Source organism: Oncorhynchus clarkii, chromosome 7 (assembly GCF_045791955.1).
Source record: "Oncorhynchus clarkii lewisi isolate Uvic-CL-2024 chromosome 7, UVic_Ocla_1.0, whole genome shotgun sequence".
Classification (NCBI taxonomy): domain Eukaryota; kingdom Metazoa; phylum Chordata; class Actinopteri; order Salmoniformes; family Salmonidae; genus Oncorhynchus; species Oncorhynchus clarkii.
In genome coordinates this window covers 88,263,870-88,287,346 of record NC_092153.1, presented here as the reverse complement: position 1 = coordinate 88,287,346, position 23,477 = coordinate 88,263,870, and the positions used below count along the sequence as shown (strand labels likewise).

At 44.0% G+C, this 23,477-nt stretch overlaps 1 protein-coding gene across 1 annotated transcript in view; it reads left to right on the top strand.

The window, feature by feature from the left end:
- Nucleotides 1-1,786: 1,786 nt before the first annotated feature.
- The window catches only part of LOC139413959 (peroxisome proliferator-activated receptor gamma), a 105,007-nt gene continuing 83,316 nt past the window's right edge, over nucleotides 1,787-23,477 (top strand). The window contains exon 1 of the mRNA XM_071161853.1: nucleotides 1,787-2,122. The gene's annotated coding sequence lies outside the window, so the exon portion shown is untranslated. The remainder of the gene's footprint in view (nucleotides 2,123-23,477) is intronic.

Below are 23,477 nucleotides of genomic sequence, written 5' to 3'. Positions count from 1 at the left end.
TGAGTGATGGTACAGAGCAGCATAGGCAGGATACAGTAGATGGTATCGAGTACAGTATATACATGAGGTGAGTATGTAAACAAAGTGGCATAGTTAAAGTGGCTAGTGATACATGTATTACATAAGGATACAGTCGATGATATAGAGTACAGTATATACGTATGCATATGAGATGAATAATGTAGGGTAAGTAACATTATATAAGGTAGCATATGAGATGAATAATGTAGGGTAAGTAACATTATATAAGGTAGCATTGTTTAAAGTGGCTAGTGATATATTTACATCATTTCCCATCAATTCCCATTATTAAAGTGGCTGGAGTTGAGTCAGTGTCAGTGTGTTGGCAGCAGCCACTCAATGTTAGTGGTGGCTGTTTAACAGTCTGATGGCCTTGAGATAGAAGCTGTTTTTCAGTCTCTCGGTCCCAGCTTTGATGCACCTGTACTGACCTCGCCTTCTGGATGATAGCGGGGTGAACAGGCAGTGGCTCGGGTGGTTGATGTCCTTGATGATCTTTATGGCCTTCCTGTGACATTGGGTGGTGTAGGTGTCCTGGAGGGCAGGTAGTTTGCCCCCGGTGATGCGTTGTGCAGACCTCACTACCCTCTGGAGAGCCTTACGGTTGAGGGCGGAGCAGTTGCCGTACCAGGCGGTGATACAGCCCGCCAGGATGCTCTCGATTGTGCATCTGTAGAAGTTTGTGAGTGCTTTTGGTGACAAGCCGAATTTCTTCAGCCTCCTGAGGTTGAAGAGGCGCTGCTGCGCCTTCTTCACAATGCTGTCTGTGTGAGTGGACCAATTCAGTTTGTCTGTGATGTGTATGCCGAGGAACTTAAAACTTGCTACCCTCTCCACTACTGTTCCATCGATGTGGATAGGGGGGTGTTCCCTCTGCTGTTTCCTGAAGTCCACAATCATCTCCTTAGTTTTGTTGACGTTGAGTGTGATGTTATTTTCCTGACACCACACTCCGAGGGCCCTCACCTCCTCCCTGTAGGCCGTCTCGTCGTTGTTGGTAATCAAGCCTACCACTGTTGTGTCGTCCGCAAACTTGATGATTGAGTTGGAGGCGTGCGTGGCCACGCAGTCGTGGGTGAACAGGGAGTACAGGAGAGGGCTCAGAACGCACCCTTGTGGGGCCCCAGTGTTGAGGATCAGCGGGGAGGAGATGTTGTTGCCTACCCTCACCACCTGGGGGCGGCTCGTCAGGAAGTCCAGTACCCAGTTGCACAGGGCGGGGTCGAGACCCAGGGTCTCGAGCTTGATGACGAGCTTGGAGGGTACTATGGTGTTGAATGCCGAGCTGTAGTCAATGAACAGCATTCTCACATAGGTATTCCTCTTGTCCAGATGGGTTAGGGCAGTGTGCAGTGTGCAGACAAGACGAGGACATAGCTACGCCATCTTGGATGAGATTTCTCTAACTGTGGTAGATTTCTCTAACTGAATTACCGTGGTAGATTTCTCTAACTGATTTATTGTGGTAAATTTCTCTAACTGATTTATTGTGGTACATGCAACATCTACACAGTATAGAGTAGCCATAACAGTTTGTGCATGTTCCCCAAATACTGTAATTATTTTGACTTTAATTCTCACTTTTAGTTAATTATCACAAACCATCAGTGAGCAATCAAGTCATTTTCTGCACTCAGAAGTGCCTGTTAAAAGCTGTAGGATAATTGTTCAGTAATAACCATCAACAGGACTGAAGCCAGCATTACTCTTCCTTCCGCGTTGTTCCATGTGATCCCAGTAGGTGTTCCAGAGAGGGAGGGGAAACAAAGCGAGTTGGTAGAACATGACTACTGTCATTATCCCTGTTACTCCTGCAATACTACATGTTATCATCCTACCCACCAAGCAGTGTAGCCCGGTCCTGTCGTTGCTGATTGACTGCCTGCAGAGACAAATAAAGACGTCGAGAGACTCCAGAGCGGGTCCCGCTGCGCCGCGAGAGAACAAACAAGAGACAAACAGTCAGCGGCTACTGTAGAAGGACAAACAGGCAGCAGCTACTGTAGAAGGACAAACAGGCAGCAGCTACTGTAGAAGGACAAACAGGCAGCAGCTACTACAGAAGGAGACGGCATCGCACATTATTTGAGATCTTATTCAGGTCAGTCGTTATATTTCTTTCTGCGATGAGCAGCATGGTATTTAACCCACGGAGAGGGTTACACTGCAATTACACTGCCTGTCAACACATTGGCAAGCGTAGGCCTACTTTCATTTAAAACATTTAGTGTATTCCTATTATTGGGGAAATGAATACAAGTGTATAGGACATGCATATGATTTGTAGCAATTTTAACAAGCAACGTCCTCGCTGTGGTACAGGTACGTTTTTATTCAATTCAACAAATTAATTCCCAAACGTTTTCCAAATTTGAAGCAGTGCTGATAATTTTAAGGGCTCACACATTGGAAGATTTGCAATATTAAAATATGTTTTGACAATCATTTGTCGTCATAACCCTTTATCATCAGGAATAGCTGGGCAACTTGCTCAGTTTTAGTTTTATAGACTGATAGTATTGCACTGAATTAGCGGGTAAATTTCAGCCCTGCGTGGCAGCAGCGCTGGGTAGCAAGCAACTTGTGCGCTGGTCAGCTTTTCGTTCACCTACTGCCGCCCGCAATTATTAATTACCCATCAGCAACCACCCAACTACATGTGATAAAGTGACAATCTGAAGAATTATAAAGAAAATACATCTAGGCTACATGGGGCGCAGGATTTTTTTTGTTGTTGCCTGATTTGCATATGTTTCTGCTTATAATTTCCGACTTTTGGTAGACTATTTATTAGTCAAGTTGTTTATAATTACATATATTCAGCTTCTCTTCTGTCATTATATGTTGCCCAAGTAGACTAAATACACTCTTGCTCACCAGAATGTCATAAATCGATAGAATTGTTTCTATATAGTTGAGGTCAGTAAAGTTCTCTTCTTTCGGGGACCGGAGAGAAAATGCAATAACTGAAAAAAGTGATGTGCAACATTTACAAATTACATCAGTTTGACCATTTGTAAGGACATGGAAAGCTGTGAAAATGACCCAACATGTTTCTGATAAGATTTCCGTTTGGCTTGGATGCATATTTTATGTGGTTGACATACTATCAGCTTTTATGATGCTGATAAAGATGGCACCATAGGTATCTGTAGAGGTGCATTCTCTCAAGATGCTGAAATAAATACATCTTATTTCTCCCCTCATGTTCCCTGGTCAACATTTAGCCTACAGTTGAATTTTACTGCAAGAAATGCTTAAGTCTGCATGAGTTAATATTAAGGCTTTGTGCGAGGTTATAGACCTACAGTCAGTGTCCAAATGTCAGTTTCCATTTAAACCCATCTGAGCAGTAGGCTACAGTTCCCTTGACATGTCATAAGCCTATTTGAAGTCCTGTCTTGTGACTGTGGAATTTGTACAGTGCCTCACAATCATCACACATAACATAGCCCCAGCACTGCTTTCATCCTCTTATACTACTTCATCAAATCTTTCCAAAACATTACTTTTAAGGGCCTCCCTTCTCTTTATTTTTAACTGTCCATTACACAGCCTTTCTCTTAATTAATTAAACTCCAACCTTGTCCTTTTTTCCTTCTATTGAATTAAACTCTGATATTGTCATTTTTTTCCTCTCTGAATCAACGTAAACTTTTTCTGCCTCTTCCGTTAAGCATTTGGCTATTGGCGTGTAGGTTATTTGGTCCGTATACAGTTAGGCCCTAAAGCTTAGGCTTATACACTAATGAGAGAGCCTAAAATAATGAAAGAAAAACCTTAATGTAGCCCATAGATATAAATTGCACAATAATGATACATTTATGGATTTTTTTTCAAGGTAAGCCTATTGGTTTGATCTTTATTCAACCCGCCCACCACACACCCGCCCGATATCCACACAATGATCCTATTTTGTTGTAGGCAAATCAGTGAAATCATTCAGTAAGGTATTGCTGCAGGGTTTTAATTTAGACTGTAGATACCTCCAGATATTTACTTTCTATTTATTTTGAATAAACATATTTTTAAATATAGCCATATTTAGAAAACCAAACTTTTAATTTCAAATTTAAATTGACTTATTACTGAAGCAAATCAATTTTGATTTGAGTTATTGGTTTAACAACTATGCCTTATGGCTTACAATCAGCTGCCACCTGTTGACTACAATAGATAGGGTACTATAAAAATACTGTAAATTAGGCTCCGCTTATGTAGAAATGTGTATTCTTGATCTAAATAGGCTGTATAATTCTGTATTTACTTTCTATGTTACAAGGTCATAGCATCATCTGAGGCCAGTGTTAGTTATGACACAGGTCAGCATGATATTTCCTCATGCAATGACTTAAAATAAACCATTTATTTAAAGATATGACTGAATAACTTATGATAAAACATTTGTAAAGCTATTTTTGAAAAATGGTTGTGACATGAACAGTATTTTGGAGAAGCGAGGACTAGTCTGTATCCGCTGAAAGTGATAGGATACTTCAGGTTCAGTTTCACAACATTTCCCTTCACAAAGATCGAGAACACATAGTTTTCCCCAGTGGTGTAAAGTATGGCCCTCACTACATTTCAAATTCTTGACACTACAGGAAAATGGTACAATTCACACTTATCAAGAGAACATCCCTGGTCATCCCTACTGCCTCTGATCTGGCGGACTTACTATACACATGCTTTGTTTGTAAATGTCAGTGTTGGAGTGTGCCCCTGGCTCTCTGTAAATTAAAACAACAAGAAAAATATGCCGTCTGGTTTCCTTAATATAAGGAATGTGAAATTATGTACTGTATACTTTTATTTTTGAAACTTAAGTCCATTTTCTTTTGATACTTTAGTATATTTAAAACCAAATAATTTTACTCAAGTAGTATTTTACTGGGTGACTTTCACCTCTACTTGAGTCATTTTCTATTAAGGTATCTTTACTTTTATTAAAGTATGACAATTGGGTACTTTTCCCACACTGGTTTTCACTACACTACAGTATAAGGATAGGGTAGTATGCCTACACCAATTATTCCTCATTATAGTCTCATGTTTAGCATTTCTCCCTCCATGGGCTACAGTATAATCTTCTATAATCTAGCAGGAACCATCCAGTCTGTATCTACAGTAGAACTCTTTATAACCTGATATAACAGTGATGTAATGTGTGGCTACTAGAGCAACAAGGACTGAATCAAAAAGAGGGAAAGTTTACTTCAGAGTTTCATAATGGGTTATATAATTCCTAAAGAGCAATGTGTGCGTATGTTGGACTTTACTCTGTTATAAATGGAAGGAGCGTCTACAGAGACAAAGCTGTGTTTATATTGTGCCTTTATGTTGGGCCTAACCTGGCCTCCAATACATCAAATCAAATTGTATTAGTCACAGGCGCTGATTACAACAGGTAATAGACCTTACTGTGAAATACTTACTTAAAAGCCCTACACTCTATTTCTTTAACTGCATTGTTGGTTAAGTAAATATGTTCTAAATAAACTAAAGAGAATTTTTCTTCTCCAAAAAATCCAAACGTAACACAAGAAAATGACAATAAATAGATTATATACATGGGCTACCGGTACAGAGTCAATTAATGTGTGGGGGTACAGGTTAGTCAAGGTCATTTGTAAAGTGACTATGCATAGATAATAAACAGCAAGTAGCAGCAGTGTAAAAGCAAGGGGGGGGGGGGGGTCAATGCAAATAGTACAACCTATTTTATTTTATTTTTTATTATTTCATATTTATTTAACTAGGCAAGTCAATTTAGAACAAATTCTTATTTACAATGACGGCCTACCCTGGCCAAACCCTAACCCGGTTGATGCTGGGCCAATTGTGCAACGCCCTACGGGACTCCCAATCACAGCCGGTTTGATATTTCCTGGAATCGAACCAGGGTCTGTAGTGATGCCTCTAGCACTGAGATGCAGTGCCTTAGGCCGCTGCGCCACTCAGGAGCCAAATACAAATGCCTATACAAAACCTCAAATGCATTCACATAGTTCTGCCTATACAATACATCAAATACATTTACAGAGTACTAAGCTTAGCAATAAAGCATCATTTTAAAACATTTTTTTTTAATTGATAAAGAAAAAAACATTAATATATATATTCTTTATCAGAAAGTGATGTGTTCTGATTGTACGGACATTTGCGATTTACACAAACTCATTACCCACACAGAGATGGTGTTTCTAATGCTGTGGTCAGGCTCTGACCAACACAGGGATTTTCCTGTCATTTCCATTGATTTCCACTGATTCCTTATTATAATCGTTTATTAATTTCCAGTGATTTTCCAGTGATTTTCTAGTGATTATCCAGTGATTTAAAAATAAATATTCTCTAGGAATTTCTTGTGCTTTTCCAGTGCTATTTTGATTTCCAATGTGTTAGAGCAGAAGTCATTGGTAGTGAATTAACAAGAAGATTCCTAACAAATATTACCTAAACCAGCTGAAAGGAATATAATAGGATTCAGCCTCAATAAAAAGACAGTCCTGTTGTACTTCCCCTCTGACTTTATAACTAGGGTGTTAGGTGACAAAATTCAGCTTTGGTTCTGGTGTTATACTTTGTATTCCATGTTATAGAGAACCTTCTCATTAACACAAAACACTTTATTTCATGAGGGTAGGACTTAGCATTGCTGAGATCTTATTTTCAAGTGATCGGAAAAGGTCTTGGACTGGTCACTATTATTCCGTAGGCAATTGCACCAAATCACCTGTCTGCATTCTTAATATCAACACGTTTTGTCCAATATCAAGATACAGTGGTCATATTGTTATGACATTTTCAGGGTTGATGTAGAACACAGTTCATGAAATTAAATTGCAATATTATAAAAATGTGGCACTTAATATGTAAATAAGGCAGGGGTGAAGTGACCATGCATAGATAATAAACAGCGAGTAGCAGCAGTGTAAAAACAATTGGAGGGGTGTCAATGCAAATAGTCTGGGTAGCCATTTGATTAATTGTTCAGCAGTCTTATAGCTTGGGGGTAAAATCTGTTAAGGAGCCTTTTGGTCCTAGACTTGGCGCTCCGGTATCGCTCGCTGTGCGGTAGCAGAGAGAACAGTCTATGACTTGAGTGACTGGAGTCTGACACTTTTTTGGGCTTTCGTCTGACACTGCTTAGTATGTAGGTCCGGGATGGCAGGAAGCTTGGCCTCGGTGATATCTGGGCCATACGCACTACCCTCTGTAGCGCCTTCTGGTCAGATGCCGAGCAGTTGCCATACCAGGCAGTGATGCAACCGGTCAGGATGCTCTCGATTGCGTAGCTGTAGAACTTTTTGAGGATCTCAGGAACCATGCCAAATCTTTTTAGTTTTCCTGAGGGGGAATAGGCTTTGTCGTGTCCTCTTCACAACTGTCTTGGTGTGTTTGGGCCAAAGTAGTTTGTTGGTGATGTGGACGCCAAGGAACTTGAAGCTCTCAACCTGCTCCACTGCAGCTCCATCGATGAGAATGGGGGTGTGCTCGGTCCTCCTTTTCCTGTAATCCACAATCATCTCCATTGTCTTGATCATGTTGAGGGAGAGGTTGTGGTCCTTGCACCACACAGTCAGGTCTCTGACCTCCCTATGGGCTGTCTCATCGTTGTTAGTGATCAGGCCTACCACTTTTGCCATCAGCAAACTTAATGATGGTGTTGGAGTCGTGCCTGGCCATGCAGTCATGAGTGAACAGGGAGTACAGGAGGGGACTGAGCACGCACCCCTGAGGGGCCCCCATGTTGAGGATCAGCGCAGCAGATGTTGTTACCTACCCTTACCACCTGGGGGAGGCCCATCAGGAAGTCCAAGATCCAGTTGCAGAGGGAGGTGTTTAGTTCCAGGGTCCTTAGCTTAGTGATGAGCTTTGTGGGCACTATGGTGTTGAACACTGATTTTACCCCTCAATGAATAGCATGCCTTTTGTCTTGAGGTAGTCACCTCATACAAGTACCCCCAGGGTTAGGGTTAGCAGCCGCGAGCGGGGTTAGGGTAAGCAGCAGCGAGCGGGTTTAGGGTAAGCACCAGCGAGCGGGGTTAGGGTTAGCAGCAGCGAGCGGGGTTAGGGTTAGCAGCAGCGAGCGGGGTTAGGGTTAGCAGCAGCGAGCGGGGTTAGGGTTAGCAGCCGCGAGCGGGGTTAGGGTTAGCAGCCGCGAGCGGGGTTAGGGTTAGCAGCCGCGAGCGGGGTTAAGGTTAGCAGCTAGCGGGTGTAACAACAGTCACCCACGAAGCATCGTTACCCATCGCTCCACAAAAGCCGCGGCCCTTGCAGAGCAAGGGGAACCACTACTTCAAGGTCTCAGAGCAAGTGACGTCACCGATTGAAACGCTATTTAGCGCGCACCACCGCTGACTAGCTAGCTGTTTCACATCCGTTACACAGGGTTAGAGTTATTAGCAGCAGCAGCTAGCAGGGTTATTATTTTTTATTTAAACTTTATTTAACCAGTTAAGCTAGTTGAGAACAAGTTCTCATTTACAATTGCGACCTGGCCAAGATAAAGCAAAGCAGTGCGACACAAACAACAACACAGAGTAACACATGGAATAAACAAGCATAAAGTCTATATACAGTGTGTGCAAATGGCTTGAGGAGGTAAGGCAAAACAATATGGGGATGAGGTAGGTAGATTGGGTGGGCTATTTACAGATGGGCTATGTACAGCTGCAGTGATTGGTTAGCTGCTCAGATAGCTGATGTTAAAAGTTAGTGAGGGAAATATGTCTCCAGCTTCAGCGATTTTTGCAATTTGTTCCAGTCATTGGCAGCAGAGAACTGGGAGGAAAGGTGGCCAAAGGGGGTGTTGGCTTTGAGGATGACCAGTGAGATATACCTGCTGGAGTGCGTGCTACGGGTGGGTGTTATCGTGACCAGTGAGCTGAGATAAGGTGGAGCTTTACCTAGCATAGACTTCTAGATGACCTGGAGCCAGTGGGTCTGGCGACGAATATGTAGCGAGGGCCAGCCGACTAGAGCATATATGCGTCAAATACAACAGTGAAATACTTATTTACAAGCCCTAACCAGCAATGCAGTTTAAAAAATAAAACAAATAAAATAAGAATAAGAAATAAAAGTAACAAATAATTAAAAGAGCAACAGTAAAATAACAATAGCGAGGCTGTATACTGGGGGTACCGGTATTAGGGTTAGTCTTGCAGAGTACCCACACAGAGGAGGCTGTGGCCTTCACTCCAGTCCTGGATAGGAATATAGAACACAAAATAAAACCTTTTTTAGAGGGTTGGGGTTACAGATATGGTTAAGGGTTAGGGTTAAGGTAATGATTAGACCTGAGGAGGCTGTGGCCTTTACCCCAGGCCTGGAGAGGACTATAGGACTAAAATAAAGCCTTTAGGGGACAGAAACCCAAAAAGACTCGGGTCAAAACTTCACCTCTCTAGTGAGACCGGTGGAGGGATGTTACTGTTAACACGATGTACACATGTTTTATCCGTTTAGCACACTTCCGTCTTTTCCTGTGTGTGTGTTTTCCTTTCTACCTCGAGGAACATCCCCTTGCCTCCCCAGCGGGAGCGGAGGAGACCTTGACATAGTGTGTGTGTGTGTGTAGTAAGGCTGTAGCTCTTTCCTTCTCCTTGGAGGAGGCTCTGCTTAAAGCCCATGGGAGCAATCAACCATTAACTCACTCCTATTCAAATAAATTGGGGAAAAGTTCACGTCCTAAAAAATTGTGCAAACTCTCATTCCCAGGGAGCTGCACAATGGCAATCTAGGACTGGGGAGTGTGGGCAGAAGACTAGGGAGGGGGCCGCTGGGGGGGTCAGGAGAGTGGGGAGGGGGCCGCTGGCCGGGAGCGTGTTGTTGTAATGGCTCTAGTATGTATCTTAATGTTCTTTAGTCTCCCTAGAGGGTCTTAATGGGAGAATGAGTCCCTTAGACAAAACCTCACGTCTCTACTGCAAAATCATCCTCCCATAGACAAGAACCAACACACTGGATAGCCTGAACACAGAAAACACAACAAGCACGACAAAATCTGAGAGCCAGATTATCTTGTTTATATAAATACTATATTGTACATGTCATACATTCTATATTGAACATGTCTTACATTGTACCTGTCATACATTCTATATTGTACATGTCATACATTCTGTATTGAACATGTCATACATTCTATATTGTACATGTCATACATTCTGTATTGAACATGTCATATATTGAACATGTAAAAAATTGTCTGTTTAACATGTCATATATTGAACATGTCATACATTCTATATTAAACATGTCGTCCGTTCTGTATTGTACATGTCATCCATTCTATATTAAACATGTCATCCATTCTATATTGAACATGTCATACATTGAACATGTCATACATTCTATATTGAACATGTCATAAGTTCTATATTGAACATGTAGTACATTTTATATTGAACATTGGGTGCATTAAACACGGTTCTAAAGCTGTGTTGGGGTATATTGAACACTGTTCTAAAGCTGTGTTGGGGTGCATTAAACACACTTTCCTTCTACACATGATGCAACGTTGATCTACAACGTTGCTTTGTGCGTGTCTTTGTACACGTGTGCATGTCCAAAGGTACCCTCATGCCTGCATGTATTTTGAGAACGGCTTGAGAAAACGTGATATTGGTTTGGACCCTGACACTCACCTGTAGGAAGGAGAGACCCCGTGTGAGTATAGGAAAATCACCCGTGTCATTATAATGTGACAGGTCCAGTGTGAATATAGGACAATCATCAGTACCATTATAATATGTTACCACACCCACAACAGAAACACAATCATGGTCTGGGTTTTGCAGGTGGAGGACTTCTCTGAGAAGTCGATGTTCTGCCTGAATTCTCCCCAAAACCAACAAGGAAGTCTGCTGCAGTGTTGTGTGGTTGTATGAAACCAATCGGTACATCAAGCAAAGCTCTTAACCGTGTCATTCTGCTCTTAATTTCTATTCGCCATATTATTTTTGTCTCCCTTTTTATTGAAATAATGAACACTGGTTCTGCATTTGAACTGTGTTAGTTAATAGACACAGTGAAAGACGCAGAGAGAGACCAAGACAGAGAGAGACAAGAGGCCGTGGTCATGGAATTCCGAATGTGTCATGCATCTGCACCTACATTTCAATGTGTCTACCATGTCCACAGTGTGTCTGGATTCCCTATTTCAGCGCTATATTCAAATGCCAGTAGTATGCATTCTACAAACGGTGGAATAGGCAAAATATGATAAAACAACAACTGATGGCAGTAGCTAACTACTGTAGCTAACTAGCCACCTAACCTCTGTAGCTAGCAAACAACGCTAAAGGGATTGCAAACGGGTTAGATTAACTGTAGCCAAACCTATATTTTTTTTCTTCTAAATATTAGTTGGCTGGCTAGATTTGAGACCAGCAAACACGTTCCTCACATGCTAAGAACATATTTCCTCCAATGTTATAATGAAAAGGTGCCTCTCGGTCCCAAAACATATGTGGGAGGAGTGCTGATGACGTCGCCAACTGTATGCACTTTCAGTAGCCTGATTGCGTCCAGACTGAGGAGAAATCCGCATACAATACATCCCTGACCACTTCCTGAAGTGGTCAGCCAGATCTGAACACGATCAGATCACAAAGCAACTTTTGTGTGTCTAGACCTGTCTTTTCAATGTGATCTTCATATTTTGATAGCAGAAGACACTTACATGCGACAAGTGTAGGCACCAAAGAGACAGACAGTGGGGATGTCAGTCTTCATGAATCAGACTGCTGAATAATGCTGGACTCTGTGAAAGTCTGCTGTAGCTTTGAAGAATAGTGATTTTCAAGTATTGCTTCATACAACATATTGGGAATTCAAATATTATAAACTATATATTTTTAGATACATTTAAACAGTGTAATAATAAGCTGTCTACCTGATATTCCTTAGAATAAGAAGTGATCTCAATGTCTCTCAGCGTGTCTCTCAGCATAGAGAAGTGGAACCAGAGACATAGCGTCAGAACAGGATGAAGCAACAGGAAGTCATAAGACTGCTCTAACACACAACACTACACCAGACCACCTTAACATCACATGACCCGGAGAGACAAACCCTAACCATAATCCTAACCCAGAGACCTAGCTTCATAACAGAATGAAGCAACATGAAACACACACTACACCAGACCACCTTAACACCACATGACCCTGAGCGACAAACCCTAACACAAACCATAACCCAGAGACATAGCGTCAGAACAAGATGAAGCAACAGGAAGTCATAAGGCTGCTCTAGCACACAACACTACACCAGACCACCTTAATACCACATGACCCTGACCTCTGTCTGGCTGCTCTCTGAAGTGAAACTATCTGATGTTAGAGAGGAAAATGACTCCTCTAGGTTCTTTTAAACCAGTCACATCCCCAGGAAAAGGCATGAGCCAACCTCTTAACCACAAGGTCCTGCTGACTAGTTTCTCTCTCCTGACTAGTAGTTCATCACTCCTGACTAATAGTTGATATCTCCTGACTAGTAGTTCAGCCCTCCTGACTAGTTGGGGCGACTAGTAGTTCAGCCCTCCTGACTAGTTGGGGCGACGAGTAGTTCAGCCCTCATTAGTCCTTCCCCATTGACTAATTCAACCCTCCTGACTAGTAGTCCATCCCTCAATAGTTAATTTCTCCTGACGAGTAGTTCATCCCTCCTGACGCGTTCATTCCTCTTGACTTGTTCATCTGTCCTGACTAGTAGTTAATCCGTCCTGACTAGTAGTTAATCCATCCTGACTAGTAGTTAATTGCTTTTGACTAGTAGTTCCTCACTCCATGCTAGTTCATCCCTCCTGACTCGTGGTTCAGCCCTCCGGACTAGTGGTTCATCCCTCCGGACTCGTGGTTCATCCCTCCGGACTAGTGGTTCATCCCTCCGGACTAGTTGTTCATCCCTCCGGACTAGTTGTTCAGCCCTCCGGACTAGTTGTTCAGCCCTCCGGACCAGTAGTTCAGCCCTCCGGACCAGTAGTTCAGCTCTCCGGACCAGTAGTTCAGCCCTCCGGACCAGTAGTTCAGCCCTCCTGACTAGTAGTTCAGCCCTCCTGACTAGTAGTTCAGCCCTCCTGACTAGTAGTTCAGCCCTCCTGACTAGTAGTTCAGCCCTCCTGACTAGTAGTTCAGCCCTCCTGACTAGTAGTTCAGCCCTCCGGACTAGTAGTTCAACCCTCCGGACTAGTAGTGATTCATCTCTCCTGACTAGTTGTTCCAATCAAAGTTTATTTGTCACGTTTGCCTAACCCTAACCCTAACCTTAGTGAAATGCTTACAAACAGGCTCTAACCAATAGTGCAAAAAAGGTGTTAGGTGAATAATAGGTAAGTAAAGAAACAAAACAACAGTAAAAAGACAGGCTATATACAGTAGAGAGGCTATATACAGTAGAGAGGCTATATACAGTAGCGAGGCTGTAGAATCAAATCAAATTTATTTATATAGCCCTTCGTACATCAGCTGATATCTCAAAGTGCTGTACAGAAACCCAGCCTAAAACCCCAAACAGCAAGCAATGCAGGTGTAGAAGCACGGTGGCTAGGAAAAACTCCCTAGAAAGGCCAAAACCTAGGAAGAAACCTAGAGAGGAACCAGGCTATGTGGGGTGGCCAGTCCTCTTCTGGCTGTGCCGGGTGGAGATTATAACAGAACATGGCCAAGATGTTCAAATGTTCATAAATGACCAGCATGGTCCAATAATAATAAGGCAGAACAGTTGAAACTGGAGCAGCAGCACGGCCAGGTGGACTGGGGACAGCAAGGAGTCATCATGTCAGGTAGTCCTGGGGCATGGTCCTAGGGCTCAGGTCCTCCGAGAGAGAAAGAAAGAGAGAATTAGAGAGAGCACACTTAAATTCACACAGGACACCGAATAGGACAGGAGAAGTACTCCAGATATAACAAACTGACCCTAGCCCCCCGACACATAAACTACTGCAGCATAAATACTGGGGGCTGAGACAGGAGGGGTCAGGAGACACTGTGGCCCCATCCGAGGACACCCCCGGACAGGGCCAAACAGGAAGGATATAACCCCACCCACTTTGCCAAAGCACAGCCCCCACACCACTAGAGGGATATCTTCAACCACCAACTTACCATCCTGAGACAAGGCTGAGTATAGCCCACAAAGATCTCCACCACGGCACAACCCAAGGGGGTGGCACCAACCCAGACAGGAAGATCACATCAGTGACTCAACCCGCTCAAGTGATGCACCCCTCCCAGGGACGGTATGAAAGAGCCCCAGTAAGCCAGTGACTCAGCCCCTGTAATAGGGTTAGAGGCAGAGAATCCCAGTGGAAAGAGGAGAACCAGCCAGGCAGAGACAGCAAGGACAGCAAGGGCGGTTCGTTGCTCCAGGGCCTTTCCGTTCACCTTCCCACTTCTGGGTCTTCAGTAAAGACTTAAAGGTTGAGACCGAGTTTGCGTCTCTTACATGGGTAGGCAGACCATTCCATAAAAATGGAGCTCTATAGGAGAAAGCCCTGCCTCCAGCTGTTTGCTTAGAAATTCTAGGGACAATTAGGAGGCCTGCGTCTTGTGACCGTAGCGTACGTGTAGATATGTACGGCAGGACCAAATCAGAGAGATAGGTAGGAGCAAGCCCATGTAATGCTTTGTAGGTTAGCAGTAAAACCTTGAAATCAGCCCTTGCCTTGACAGGAAGCCAGTGTAGGGAGGCTAGCACTGGAGTAATATGATCAAATTTTTGGTTCTAGTCAGGATTCTAGCAGCCATATTTACCACTAACTGAAGTTTATTTAGTGCTTTGTCTGGGTAGCCGGAAAGTAGAGCATTGCAGTAGTCTAACCTAGAAGTGACAAAAGCATGGATTAATTTTTCTGCATCATTTTTGGACAGAAAGTTTCTGATTTTTGCAATGTTACGTAGATGGAAAAAAGCTGTCCTTGAAATGGTCTTGATATGTTCTTCAAAAGAGAGATCAGGGTCCAGAGTAACGCCGAGGTCCTTCACAGTATAGAAGTAGCGATGCTACATACAGACACCGGTTAGTCAGGCTGATTGAGGTAGTATGTACATGTAGATATGGTTAAAGTGACTATGCATATATGATGAACGAACAGAGTAACAGTAGCGTAAAAGTGGGGTTGGTGGGTGGCGGGACACAGTGAAGATAGCCCGGTTAGCCAATGTGCGGGAGCACTGATTGGTTGCCCCATTTGTTCATCCCTCCTGGCTTGTAGTTTAGCCTTCCTGACCAGTATTTCAGGTCTCCTGACTAGTAGTTCATCCCTCCTGACTACTAGATCATTTCTCCTGAATAGTTCATCCCTCCGCACTAGTGGTTCAGCCCCCCTGACTAGTGTTTCATCCATCCTGAGTAGTTAAGCCTTCCTGTCCAGGGCTAGTCAAGCCATACTAAACCACACGCCTCCTCCTGACCCAGGCCAGGTCAACCCTACTGCCATACAACCTTCTGCAGCACACAGTCAGCAGCAGCCAGGTCAGTAGGCGTCTGAACCACACAGAGAGCGGACAGGGTCCATCCTGGACTTTTGATATCTCAGTGCTTCTTTATTAGTTATCTATGTTCTAGAACATTCAGCATATGTAAATGAGCATTCTCCTTTACCGTATGTAAAGTAGGTAAGAAAAGAAGTCAGAGCAATCTGAAGTGGTTTTGATTCTGGTTTGAGTCAGAATGATGCCAGCCTGCTGAGTTTGTGGTCGCCAGCCCCGCCTGTATAATGCTTTGATCTGTTTCTGTCCTGTATCTACCCCGGCTGGCTGCGTTGTTTCTGCCCTGTCTGTCTGGAGTGATGACTGAGATATGTACCAGCTACTGGGTGAGTGGGCTTTCTCTCAGACTCTCAGGTCTATAGAGAGGCCACTGGAACGACCTTGGGCTAGTCTGATGTATTTTTGGGGGGGCAGATTCAATGCTGGGCAGCTAGCCTAACACCTACATTTCAGCATGAATTGTAGTGCTCAGTGAGTACAGTAAAAGTTAATTTAGAGTGGGGCTTCTGTTTTAGTTGTGAATCTGTGAAGATGAGCATGGTGTTGTTGATGAATGCAGTGAGACAGGTTCTTCTGTGTTGTCATGGATCCTTTCTGGTGTTTCCATAGCTACTGCAGCAGTGATGAACTGTCTGGATTACCTGTAAAATTGTGCTACCGTCTCTGTGATGACACCAATTCTGGTCTGAGCACACATTGTCTCCGAGACTGACACCAAGTCTGGTCCGAGCACACACTGTCTCCGAGACTGACACCAAGTCTGGTCCGAGCACACACACACACACACACACACACAGAGAGAACTGTAATGAAATGTTAGACCAAGCAGGAAACACCTTCAAAATGTTTTATTTTGTCTGTCCTGTGTAAATAAATCCACAAGGACATTTGACTATATACAGCAACACTAAAATTTAGATAACCCTCAACATTCTATATTCTAGTTAATCTTGAATTATCTCTATAATGTTCAGGCCTTGGTGTCCAGGGTTGAATCGAATCAAATCAAATATTATCGGTCACATACACATATTTAGCACGTTATTGCTGGTGTAGAGAAATGCTTGTGTTCCGAGCTCCAACAGTGCAGTACTATCTTACAATTCACAGCAATACACATATCTAAAAGTAAAATAATGGAATTAAGAATATATAAATATTAGGACAAACAATGTCGGAGTAGCATTGACTAAAATACAGTAGAATATAATACAGTATATATGAGTAAAGCAATATGTAAACATTATTAAAGTGTCCAGTGATTCCATGTCTATGTACAGTTGAAGTCGGATGTTTACATACACTTAGGTTGGTGTCATTAGAACTTGTTTTTCAACCACTCCACAAATTTCTTGTTAACTGTAGTTTTGCCAAGTCGGTTAGGACATCTACTTTGTGCATGGCACAAGTAATTTTTCCAACAATCCTTTACAGACAGATTATTTCAGTTATAATTCACTATCACAATTCCAGTGGGTTATAAGTTTACATACACAAAGTTGACTCTGCCGTTAAACAGCTTGGAAAATTCCAGAAAATTATGTCATGGCTTTAGACATCATTTAGACATCATTTTGAGTCAATTAGAGGTGTACCTGTGGATGTATTTCAAGGCCTACCTTCAAACTCAGTGCCTCAAAGCCAGACTACGGTTTGCAACTGCACATGGGGACAAAGATCGTACTTTTTGGAGAAATGTCCTCTGGTCTGATGAAACAAAAATAGAACTGTTTGGCTATAATGACCATCGTTATGTTTGGAGGAAAAAGGGGGAGGCTTGCAAGCCGAAGAACACCATCCCAACCGTGAATCACAGGGGTCTTCCAAATGGACAATGACCCCAAGCATACTATCAAAGTTGTGGCAAAATGGCAACAAGGCATTCACAAGGCCCCGACCTCACTCCTATAGAACATTTATGGGCAGAACTGAAAAGCGTGTGCGAGTAAGGAGGCCTACAAACCTGACTCAGTTACACCAGCTCTGCCTGGAGAAATTGACCAAAATTCACCCAACTTATTGTGGGAAGCTTGTGGAAGGCTACCTGAAACATTTGACCCAAGTTAAACAATTTAAAGGCAATGCTACCAAATACTAATTGAGTGTATATAAACTTCTGACCGACTAGGAATGTGATGAAAGAAATAAAAGCTGAAATAAATCATTCTCTCTACTATTATGCTGACATTTCACCTTCTTAAAATAAAATGGTGATCCTAACTGACCTAAAACAGGGAATTTTATGAGGATTAAATGTCAGGAATTGTGAAAAACTGAGTTTAAATGTATTTGGCTAAGGTGTATGTAAACTTCAGACTTCAACTGTATATAGGGCAGCAACCCCTAAGGTGCAGGGTTGAGTATCCGTCTAGTGATGGCTATTTTACAGTCTGATGGCCTTGAGATAGAAGCTGTATCTCAGTGTCTTGGCTCAGGTGGTTGGTGTCATTCAACTTTTTGTTTTTGCGGTTGCGGGGGGGGGGGGGGGGGGCAGTTGACATACCTGGCGGTGATACAGCCCAACAGGACCCTCTCAATTGTGCATCTGTAAAAGTTTGTGAGGGTTTTAGGGGCCAAGACTAATTTCTTCAGCTTCCTGAGGTTGAAGAGGCGCTGTTGCGCCTTCTTTACCACACTGTCTGTGTGGGTGGACCATTTCATTTTGTCAGTGATGTTTACACCAAGGAACTTTCCACCTTGTCCATTGCGGTTCCGTTGAGGTGGATAGGGGAATGCTCCCTCTTCTCTTTCCTGCTGTCCACAATCAGCTCCTTAGTTTTGTTAACGATGAGGGAGAGATTCTTTTCTTGGCACCGCTCCGCCAGGGCCCTCACCTCCTCCCTGTAGGCTGTCTCGTCATTGTTGGTAATCAGGCTGTTGTGTCGTCTGCAAACTTGATGATTGATTTGGAGACGTGAATGGCCATGCAGTCATGGGTGAACAGGGAGTACAGGACCACGCACCCTTGTGGGGCCGCTGTGTTGAGAAGCAACTGGAAGTTGTCTTGGAAGTCCAGGACCCAGTTACATAGGGCGGGGTTCAGACCCCAAGCTTAATAATGAGCTTGGGGGGTACTATGGTATTGAAGGCTAAGCTATAGTCAATGAACAGCATTCTGACGTAGGTATTCCTCTTGTCCAGATGAGCTAGGGCAGTGTGCAGTGCGATGGCTATTGCGTCTTCTGTGGCTCTATTGGGGTGGTAAGCAAATTGAAGTGAGTCTAGGCTGTCAGTTAAGGTAGAGGTGATATGATCCTTAATTAGCCTCTCAAAGCACTTCATGATGACAGAAGTGAGTGCTACGGGGCGATAGTCATTTAGTTCAGTTACCTTTGCTTTCTTGGGTACAGGAACAATGGTGGACATCTTGAAGCATGTGGAGACAGCAGACTGGGGTAGCGAGAGATTGAATATGTCCGTGAACACTCCAGCCAGCTGGTCTGCGCATGCTCTGAAGACGGGGCTAGGGATGACATCTGGGCCGACATCATCGGCCATGGAGAACGAGAGCCCACAGTCCTTAGGAGCGGGCCACGTTGGTGGCACTGTGTTATCCTCAATGCGGGCTAAGATGGTGTTTAGCTTGTCCGGGAGCAAGACATCGGTGTCTACGACGTGGCCGGTTTTCCCTTTGTAGTCCTTGATTGTCTGTAGACCCTGCCACATACATCCGGAGGAGATGGCCGCCGTTTTACGGTCTCCTAACCAATTGTGCTATGTGTTTTTTTTGATTTGTTAATTATTTTGTACATAATGTTTCTGCAACCATATCTTACGTAAGAAAAGAGCTTCTGGATATCAGGACAGCGATCACTCACCTCGGATTAGACAAAGATTTCTTCAAAAACAACAACAAGCAGGACTCACACAATATTCTCCAAACGCCCCACAGGCAGACATCCCAATTATTCACAAAAGGAAGCGACGCAGAGGACGAAGAGCCGGATGCCTCGTCTGGACCCATAGAAGACAACTAGGAAAGCTGCCGTCACCATCAATATTACTCGCCAACGTGCAATCATTGGATAATAAACTAGACGAGGTACGATCACGACTATCATACCAACGAGACATAAAAAACAGTAATATCCTATGCTTCACGGAATCGTGGCTGAATGACGAAATGGATATTCAGCTAGCGGGAGACACGCTGCACCGGCAGGATAGAACAGCACACTCCGGTAAGACGAGGGGGGGCGGTCTGTGCATATTTGTAAACAACAGCTGGTGCACGAAATCTAAGGAAGTCTCTAGATTTTGCTCGCCTGAAGTAGAGTATATTGTGATAAATTGCAGGCCACATTACTTGGCTAGGAAGTTCTCAGCTATATTTTTCGTGGCTGTTTATTTACCACCACAGACAGATGCTGGCACTAAAACCTCACTCAGTCAGCTGTATAAGGAAATAAGCAAACAGGAAACCACTCACCCAGAGGCGGCGCTCCTAGTGGCCGGAGACTTTAATGCAGGGAAACTTAAATCAGTTCTACCAAATTTCTATCAAAATGTTAAATGTGCAACCAGAGGGAAAAAAATTCAAGATCACCTGTACTCCACACACAGAGACTCATACAAAGCTTTCCCTCACCCTCCATTTGGTAAATCCGACCACAACTCTATCCTCCTGATTCCTGCTTACAAGCTCAAATTAAAGCAGGAAGCACCAGTGACTCGGTCTATAAAAAAGTGGTCAGATGAAGCAGATGCTAAACTACAGGACTGTTTTGCTATCACAGACTGGAACATGTTCCGGGATTCTTCCGATGACATTGAGGAATACATCACATTAGTCACTGGCTTTATCAATAAGTGCATTGAGGACGTCGTCCCCACAGTGACTGTATATACATACCCCAACCAGAAGCCATGGATTACAGGCAACATTCGCACTGAGCTAAAGGATAGAGCTGCCACTTTCAAGGTGCGGGGACTCTAACCCAGAAGCTTACAAGAAATCCCGCTATGCCCTGCGACGAACCATCATACAGGCAAAGCGTCAATACAGGGCTAAGCTTGAATCATACTACACTGGCTCCGACGCTTGTCGGATGTGGCAGGGCTTGAAAACTATTACAGACTACAAAAGGAAGCACAGCCACAAGCTGCCCAGTGACATGAGCCTACCAGACGAGCTAAATCACTTCTATGCTCGCTTCGAGACAAGCAATACTGAGGCATGCATGAGAGCATCAGCTGTTCCGGACTACTGTGTGATCACGCTCTCCGTAGCCAACGTGAGTAAGACCTTTAAACAGGTCAACATACACAAGGCTGCAGGGCCAGATGGATTACCAGGACGTGTGCTCCGGGCATGTGCTGACCAACTGGCAGGTGTCTTCACTGACATTTTCAACACATCCCTGATTGTCTGTAATACCAACATGCTTCAAGCAGACCACCATGGTCCCTGTGCCCAAGAATACAAAGGCAACCTGCCTAAATGACTACAGACCCGTGGCACTCGCGTCCATAGCCATGAAGTGCTTTGAAAGGCTGGTGATGGCTCACATTACACCATTATCCCAGAAACCCTAGACCCCACTTCAATTTGCATACCGCCCAAACAGATCCACTGATAATGCAATCTCTATTGCACTTCACACTGCCCTTTCCCACCTGGACAAAAGGAACACCTATGTGAGAATGCTATTCATTGACTACAGCTCAGTGTTCAACACCATAGTACCCTCAAAGCTCATCACCAAGCTAAGGATCCTGGGACTACACATTTCACTCTGCAACAGGATCCTGGACTTCCTGACAGGCCACCCCCAGGTGGTGAGGGTAGGTAGCAACACATCTGCCACGCTGATCCTCAACACTGGAGTTCCCCAGGGGTGTGTGCTCAGTCCCCTCCTGTACTCCCTGTTCACCCACGACTCCATGGCCAGGCACGACTCCAACACCATCATTAAGTTTGCTGATGACTCAACAGTGGTAGGCCTGATCAACAGCGAGACAGCATATAGGGAGGGGGTCAGAGACCTGGTCGGGTGGTGCCAGAATAACAATCTATCCCTCAACGTAACCAAGACTAAGGAGATGATTGTGGACTACAGGAAAAGGAGCACCGAGCACGTCCCCATTCTCATCGATGGGGCTGTAGTGGAGCAGGTTGAGAGCTTCAAATTCCTTGGTGTCCCCTTCAACAACAAACTAGATTGGTCCAAACACACCAAGACAGTCGTGAAGAGGACACGAAAAAGCCTATTCCCCCTCAGGAAACTAAAAAGATTTGGCATGGGTCCTGAGCTACTAAAAAGGTTCTACAGCTGCAACATCGAGAGCATCCTGACCGAAGGCATCACTGCCTGGTAGGGCTATTGTTCGGCCTCCGACCGCAAGACACTTCAGAGGGTAGTGTGTACGGCCCAGTACATCACTGGGGCCAAGCTTCCTGTCATCCAGGACCTCTACACCAGGCGGTGTCAGAGGAAGGCCCGAAAAATTGTCAAATACCCCAGCCACCCCAGTCATAGACTCTTCTCTCTACTACCGCATGACAAGCGGTACCGGAGTGGCAAGTCTAGGACAAAAAGGCTTCTCAACAGTTTTTGAACATTGTGTGCTCCCCCCAACCCCTATTTTACACTGCTGCTACTCTCTGTTTGTCTTATATGCATAGTCACTTTAACTATACATTCATGTACATACTACATTGGCTAACCGGGCTGTCTGCATTGTGTCCCACCACCCGCTAACCCTCTTTTTACGCTTCTGCTACTTTGTTCATCATACAGTATATGCATAGTCACTTTAACGATACCTACATGTACATACTACCTCAATAAGCCTGACTAACAGGTGTCTGTATATAGCCTTGCTATTCATTTTTCCAATGTCTTTTTACTGTTGTTTTATTTCTTTACTTACCTACACACACACACACACACCTTTTTTTCCCGCACCATTGGTTAGAGCCTGTAAGTAAGCATTTCACTGTAAGGTCTACCCGTTGTATTCGGCGCACGTGACAAATAAACTTTGATTTGAGCCGTTGAATTGCGACTCCACTTTGTCTCTGTACTGACGTTTTGCCTGTTTGATTGCGTTACGGAATTACTACACAGTTTGTATTCAACTGGTACATATCCCAGTCCGCGTGATAAAAACAATCTTGAAGCATGGATTTCAATTGGTCAGACCAGTGTTGAATAGACCTTAGCACGGGTACTTCCTGTTTGAGTTTCTGCCTATAGGAGATGAAAAATGGAGTTGTGATCTGATTTTCCCGAAGGGAGGGTGAGGGAGGGCCTTGTAGGCATCTCGAAAGGGCGAGTGTTTTTCCTAAGCGCGTACTACAGTCAATGTGTTGATAGAACTTCGGTAGCATTTTCCTCAAATTTGCTTTGTTAGAATCCCCAGCTTCAATAAATGCGGCCTCAGGATATTTGGTTTCCAGTTTGCATGAAGTCCAGTGTAGTTCCTTGAGGGCCGTCATGGTATCAGCTTGAGGCGGGATATACACGGCTGTGACTATTTATTTAACTAGGCAAGTCCGTTAAGAACAAAATCTTATTTACAATGACGGCCTACCCTGGTCAAACCCTAACCCAGACGACAGGGGGCCAATTGTGCGCCGCCATATGGGACTCCCAATCACGGCCAGTTGTGATACAGCCTGCAATCAAACCAGGGTCTGTAATGACGCCTCTAGCACTGAGATGCAGTGCCTTAGACCGCTGCACCACTCGGGAGCTTTTGGGAGATGATATGGTCGGCGTTTGATTGAGGTATTCTAGGTCGGGTGAACCAAAGGACTTGAGTTTCTGTGTTATCACAATCACACAATAAGTACTTAATCATGGAACATACACCACCTCCTTTCTTCTTCTTCTTCCCAGAGAGCTCTTTTTCCTGTCTGCGCGATGAACTGAGAACACTGCTATAGCAATGTAAATAGTCTGGTAAAACACACCCTGCTATAGCAACGTAACTGTAGTCTGGTAAAAC